Source organism: Malus sylvestris, chromosome 10, assembly GCF_916048215.2.
Source record: "Malus sylvestris chromosome 10, drMalSylv7.2, whole genome shotgun sequence".
Classification (NCBI taxonomy): domain Eukaryota; kingdom Viridiplantae; phylum Streptophyta; class Magnoliopsida; order Rosales; family Rosaceae; genus Malus; species Malus sylvestris.
In genome coordinates, this window is record NC_062269.1 from 21,267,171 (window position 1) to 21,274,173 (window position 7,003).

A 7,003-nucleotide genomic window follows, 5' to 3' on the forward strand; every position below is an offset into this window, starting at 1 on the left:
CATTCTTAATCGACATACAAAAATAAGCTATCAATCAAGCAGTTAAGCAAATTAAATCACAACTCAGAAATCACAACTGAAGGTAATCAATTCATATTACAAATATATTCATGGCTTTGAATTAACCTCTAGCCAAAATAAATTTAGTTACACATTATTAAAACAGAAATAAAATATAAGTTTGGAAAGATTTAACCGAGAGAGAAGGCAGCTTGCTGCTTCTGTCTGTTCCTTTTCTCCGTTCTTTCTATTTTCTTCTCACGTCTGACTGCTCTCTGCCCTCACTGCTCTCCGCCTTTACTGTCAGTTTCTTCCCCTGCTCTCTGCCTTTTCTGTCAGTTTCTTCCCCTGCTCTCTTTATTTTCTGCCTTCACTGACCTCCGTCTTATTCCCCCATTTCCTGCGCCTCTCTCCCTTGTTTCCGTCCTCGTGTCTATCTGTCCCTGCTTATTATTTTTTTTCCGCCCTACCTCAGTGCTCTCTCTCCACTCTGTTTTATATTCTTTCTTTTATTTCTTTTGCCGTTCCTCCACTAGTCCATGTCTTCTCACTGTTTTATTTTCTTATTCTTCTCCATCACTCCATGTCTGCCATGCCATGGATTTCTTTTATTCTTTTTCTTACTGCCATCTTATTTCTTGCCGTGTCCCTCTCCCACTTATTCTGCGCCTCACTCTTTGTATTTTTTTTTCTTTTTCTTTTGTTTCTTTTATTCCTCCATCATTCCATTATTTCTGTGAAAACAATGCTAACCACAAAATTAACTGTACATTAACACAAGGTAAGGTAAGTTGCTACAATTTTAACATAAAAACATCACAAAAACTTTAGAAATGGATGGTATAAATGCATGAAATATATGAGTGATCAAATAACATGCAAGCTTTGAGTTTCATTGGCAAAGTTTAAACTTTTGAGAAAGGCTTCACAACCTTGAAAACAAAAACTCTTTCTTTTTGCATATCCTTGCACATTTAATATTTTGTAATAGACTAGTAGTGTTTGAATGTTTGTTTATTAAGCTCTTATTTTCGAGTGTAGATGTATTACTTAAACGACAAATGTATTTTAATGTTTTGAAGTAATATTTACGTGGCAATGTGTAGTATGTGCAAATTTAAGAAAAATATATATTTTTCTTAACGGGTCGGATCACTTTACCCGTTGGGTAAGACGACCCGACCTGTTAAGAACCCGTTAAGATAATGAGTGTGACACGGCACGACCCGTTAAAATAACATATGTTACACGAAAATGATATAAACACGACAAACACGACCCGTTTGCCAGACCTAGTTGGAAACCAACTCAAAGGTACACAGAAGACATTCAAGAGAATGATAGCTTTGACAAATTATCTATATACTAAAACCCGGTAGAAAGGCACTGTTCACGAGCAGTGTAATGGCTAAAATGCCCCTGATCTAACGCTCACTTTTTTGGCATTTTGAAGATGCTACATGAAATGTCGTTTTTACCCCTTTCCTTTATCTTTTTTTTTAACCCGCGTGTTGCTCGGCTTTGCCGTTTTACCCTTTTGATTCTAGGTATTTGCTTCCTTTTTCTCTCCTGACTTCCCTCGCATGCTTCCCTGCAATCCCTGTCGCCATCTCACCTTCGATCCATGTGGCACAAAACATAATAAAAAATTATAAATAAATTAGATGCATGCACAAAATAATTATTAAAATTTATGAGAAGCCACCTGTCTCTCATTGCTTTGCCTTTTGGTTATTTTATTTTTAGGTTTTGCTTTTTTTTTTGTCTTCCACTCAGATCCTGCAGTGGTTTGTGGCAAACAACACATTAAAAAATTATAAAAAATTAGATACATGGACAAAACAATTATTAAAAATTGAGATATTTATTGGCTTTTTCTCTCCTGACTTCCCCTCGCATGCTTTCCTCCTGCATCCCTGTCATCTCACCTGTTGGGAGAAGGTGAGAATTAATTGTGTCACGTGCTCTACCTGTGTGCGTCGTTTTTGGTGGGGAAGGTGCTCGAAGGCTCTTCCATTTTCTTCCGTTGCTTTTCCCTTTTCTTCCTCTGTTTCTGTGTTTTTCCCTTGGTTTTTTTATAATTTTTTAGTGTTTGATGTGCCACAAACTATGTGGCCTGATTTAACTTCTATTTTTTATATAATTTGTTTGTCCTGCCATTAATTTTTTAATTATTATGTTTTCTCTCTCTCTGCCGTATATGTTGTTGCTTAGCCTTTGTTTGTTTTAATTTTTGGTTAGACTCTGCTTTTGGTACCTCTAGCTTCCACGTGTTGATCATCGTGGGGGGGTTCTGTTCAGAGGCTGGTTGTTTTATTTTTTGGCTGGAAGCATCTTCCACTTTCCACTTTTCACTTTCCTCTTCTCTTCTGTCTTTTCCTTTTCTTTTGCTCTCTCTATATCTCTCCGCCTGTCTTTCCGTTTAGATTTCGATCCGATCGTCTAAAAAGGTAGTTCGTCTGTTTTTTTCTTCTCTTTTCCAGAAACCAATCGCACCGTTTTAGGTGCGTTGCTTCATTCGCTTCTTTATTTTCTGTTTGGATAGCAAGAAATTTTTTGAATTGATTAGTGTAAAATTCAAGTCTAGGCATTTTGTACCGGGTGTTTTCTTAATTTTTTCGTACTTTGTGTATGGTTGTTTGATCTGATTTCGTTTCTGGTTGCAGGGAACATTGGTCTTTGAATTTTAGGGTTTTATTGTACGAGCTTGCAAGCCATTTTTGGGTGAGGTATATAATTTATGTTTTGTTCTTAAATCTTTCTTTTAACAAAATTTTTAATTTTTTTGGGTCCTGTTTCGTTTCTGATTCAATTTTTTATTTTTATTTTTTTTATAAAAATACAAAAAAAGAACAATACAGATGATTAATTTTTACGGTTTCCTTTGTCTGTTTGGGTTTTTAGTGTGGGTGTGTGATTTGGTTGTTTTAATTTTCAGGGAGAAGTGTTCATCGTTTGTGTTTGGATTTTTAGTGTGGGTGTATGATTTAGTTGTTTTTTATTTCAGGAAACGTTGCAAGCCCTTTCTGATTAAGGTATATAATTTATGTTTCTCCTCTTAAATTTTTTGTTGAACAAAATTTAGAATTTATTTGAGTAGTGTTTCGTTTGCGGATCTATTTTCTGTAAAAAAAATTGGTGATAATTAACTTAAGGATTAGTGTTTGTGTTTGGATTTTTAGAGTGGGTATATATGATTTGGTTCTTTTTTATTTTCAGGAAGCAGTCGCTACCTTTTTTTGCGCTTTCGTATGTACGGTTCCAGGTGCCTCAGGTATAAAATCTTGAAATTGCTCACCTTAAATACACAATGCGTGCATGTGAAGTTTATCATCGAATAATCAACCTCTTCATTAGTAAATTAACGTTTAAGTTTGTTTTTAATTTAGTTCACAAATGAATCAACCAACTTTTTATGCCCTTTTGATATGAAATTACAAAGCAATGTTAACTATATTTTGTGTATATTTTTTTTTTCATTCTTTTGAGATGTATTATTCATTTGTATCATAGATGATGAAGAATTAAACAAATTTAATACCGCTTTGGATGATAAGTTCATGTTGATGACAAGTACTATTGATGATACTAACTGTTCCTCATCTGCTCTAATGTTGCAGGTATATACATTATGCAACTGTTAATATCCATAACCAATGCAGGTTTTTAAGCGCTCACACAGGTTTGTATTTCAGTGAAAAAAATCTAGGAAAAACAAAAGGAGGTTGAACCCATCTACATAGTGAATCGAAAGAAAAATTAAACTCAAGAGCTAGAGAATGAAAACTGGTCTGATGAAAAAAAAGAAATGAACACATATAAGGTTTGTATCTGTGTTTTTCATTTCATGATGATTATTTCATAGTCAGCGTAAATACAGCAATAAACTGAATATAAACTGACTAAACTAAATTTGATATTTTATTTATCTATTTATTTTTATCTGTGTTAAAAATCAATAGTATTATGAAATTTCTGTTTGATAAATTGTTGGTTGTTCCAGCGTTTATTTTAAACTTTCTGTAATGACTGTTTACAAATTTACAAAATTTGTATTTAATTTCAGTGGCTTGAATGGAAGATGCAATTCCAACACCTATCAATCTGTTACAACCGTATAAAAAGGCAGTAAAAATTCAAGTCCTGTGTACAATGTGGAGAGCGAGAATTCCAGAAACAACTGATAAATATATAGGCCTGCGCTGTATACTGCTTGATGAAAAGGTGAGCAGTCATTATTTAATGATCTTAAGTAATAAACATTTAGTATTGCCCATTGAAAATTTGTTAATTGTTTCAATGCATATGATCTAATGGTTCTGCTTTCTGTAAGAAACACTATCTAGGATCTGTTTATCATCTTTAGACATTGCTTGATTTTGTATTGTCAAATGGTATATATTTTCACTCATTGTGTCTGTATAGTATATAGAATTTTTTTTAATAATATTTTTTATACTTTAAAACAATTTTTTTTTAAAGTGTTAATTAAAATGGTTAATTGATGCTTACTGTTTGCCTATCCATATTCTTGCTTAGTATTTACCATGCACATGCATATTCATGATATACTAAATATAATGTTCATTCTTATTCACTTATTCGCTTTAACAATATTTTTTTCTTGCATTTTTTCCCATGCTGAATTGCCAACCGACAAGCAATGTAAACTTAAATGAATTTTGTTTCTTCATTGTTAATCTACTGATGCTAGGAATAATTTGAGCTTTTACACTCTTTTGAACATTTTTCATATTTGACTTGCAGGATCAGTGTCGTTGTACACCTTTCCACAACTGTTTGTTCTGTCTTTCTCCCTCCGTGTAATTTTGGTCAAATTGAACTACTTTTTTTTTTTAACTTGAGATTTAACTGAAGTGCTAAGAACTTGGTTAAATGAAAGTTTACTTTGTTTTGATGACATTTAGGTGTTCAGTGTTGAGTGCATGATTATTAGGTCTACAATCATTGGATACATGATCTTTTATATGTTTTAACCATAATATGTTATAAAATTTTCAATGCTGCATCAACACAGGAGTTTGACTTCCCGCAGCAACGCGCTGGTCATACTTTCTAGTATAGTACTAAACCGTGTGGTGACGATATATAACAATACTATTTATAAACGTATACTTTGAAACTTTACGGGATGCACCTTGTTGTCAAGCACTTGGAAATGCATATTAACTTTACAGGATGCACCTTGATGTCAAGCACTTGGAAATCAAATATGCATCTAGAAGAATATTTCGGATTCCTAAGCTAAGGGTTGGATTGGTATCTGTGCTTTGAAAAAAAAACTATTTTTGTTGTGATGTGAGAATAAGCAGCTGTGAAATAAAGTAACAGAATGTTTAGTAAACTTTTTTGTAAAAGTGATTTTCAAAAAAAAAAAAGCAGTATTATAGTGTTTGGTAAACTTTTATGTAAAACAGATGTGAAAAAAAGTCAGTTTTTCAAAGCTGAGTTTTGCAGCTTTTTGGTTTTGATTTTTTTTTTATCCAAAACTGTGAAAAAAAACTGAAGCTGAATGTTTAACAAACACAAAAATAGCTTCCAGCTTTTTTTGATACCAACTTTTTTTATAATCAGGCTTAAATGTTGCGTGTGAATTATGATTGTAGCCGACCAGCTCGCTGAGCTAATAAACCCAGAAAATAATAGGTATTAAACCACTAAGCGGCTTTTAAATCTTACTTGACTGTAATCAAATTCTAAGGAGAATTTGGTTATAAATTATAATTACGGAAAACGTTAGATAAATCATTTTTTTTAAACCATATTTTGTAGAACATGTTATATGAGTTTTAATACATGTTTGATTTATTTTTTAAATTATTAAAAACGAAATCTGAACTATTTTTAACGTGATTTAAAAAATAGTCTAAAATAATTGCCCTATCATTTTCCATATCAAAACTCCATGGGTTGAGGTGAAATCCATGTTAGACGTACGTCTATTGGACAAAAGTTGCCGTCCTCAAAATTTCATTATAATATTAGCATTATACCTTGTCAGAAGATTCATTCAAGATCTTCATTTTTGTATATATCTATTAATTAATTATTATTCATACACTAGGGAGATAACTAGCCTCCGGCAGTATCTCCAAATTTTATATCATCAATTTACACAGCTGCATCATGCGTGCACGACTGATTTGTGAATTCCCTACAAGTGAGTCCAAATTATTAAGAAAAATGAGCCATAAAAAGTTTAATAGAGATCGAGGATTATCCCTTATCTTTATGAACATTACAAGAGCATACGTGAGAGATTTGTAAATGATATCTTCTAAGTAGGGGTTTGCAAATGGGTAGTGCTTCACATTTCTTTTTACTTCTCACACATCCTGTTAATTTTTGTTTTTTTATCATCTTCAATTTATTCAATCCAACGGCAGAAAAAATTAAAAGGTATGAAAAGTGAAAAACGGTATTTGGATGGCAACACCTTTTGCAAATCTCTCTCACATGCCTTAATAATAATGCTCATGGATGACCTTTCTAATCCCTTTACGTTATACTTTGAACATTCCTTAGTAAGGAATCCTTACTAATTTGATCCCAATATCCTTCAAGACCTGGAAACTCCTCAATTAAACATAGGCTAAAGGAACATTCTGCTATATGATATGTGGTTAACTGCATTTTTTTAATGTTGATGTGTTACCAGTGGTTATAACTTGAATTGATAAAGCTGAATGCCTTAATTAATGTAATCGAATTTTATCAAACTGTTTATTTAATGTAATCAAATTTTATACCTGTCATTTATATGTAAAGATGAATATCCTTGTTGACACACCTCGATCCTAGAATCAAGGCGTGCTGGTCATCACGTGAGTGTGACGTAACCAAAAGTGCGATGCGGAAGCAAAGGATATGAGGAATACGAAGGAATAAAAACCAACTACTAGCAGTAATTCAACTAGCATGCTAGAGTGAGTTTAAGTGTGCAGTACACAATTTCAAAGCATAAAAACTAGGTGCAGTCAAG

General features: G+C 32.8%; 2 long non-coding RNA genes across 3 annotated transcripts; one reads left to right on the plus strand and one right to left on the minus strand.

The window, feature by feature from the left end:
* Window positions 1-1,429: 1,429 nt before the first annotated feature.
* On the minus strand, window positions 1,430-1,913 carry LOC126587916 (uncharacterized). The gene is made up of 2 exons (XR_007611261.1): window positions 1,706-1,913; window positions 1,430-1,615 (listed from the first exon to the last, which is right to left on the minus strand). It is a non-coding gene; the product is annotated as an uncharacterized LOC126587916 (long non-coding RNA).
* A 151-nt stretch (window positions 1,914-2,064) lies between these two features.
* LOC126587915 (uncharacterized) lies at window positions 2,065-4,923 on the plus strand. 2 transcript variants are annotated; one of them, XR_007611260.1, is made up of 7 exons: window positions 2,065-2,504; window positions 2,667-2,729; window positions 3,008-3,035; window positions 3,220-3,274; window positions 3,621-3,823; window positions 4,067-4,224; window positions 4,768-4,923. It is a non-coding gene; the product is annotated as an uncharacterized LOC126587915 (long non-coding RNA). The 2 variants fall into 2 exon arrangements; XR_007611259.1 differs by having other exon boundaries at window positions 2,073-2,504; window positions 3,696-3,823.
* Window positions 4,924-7,003: the final 2,080 nt, after the last annotated feature.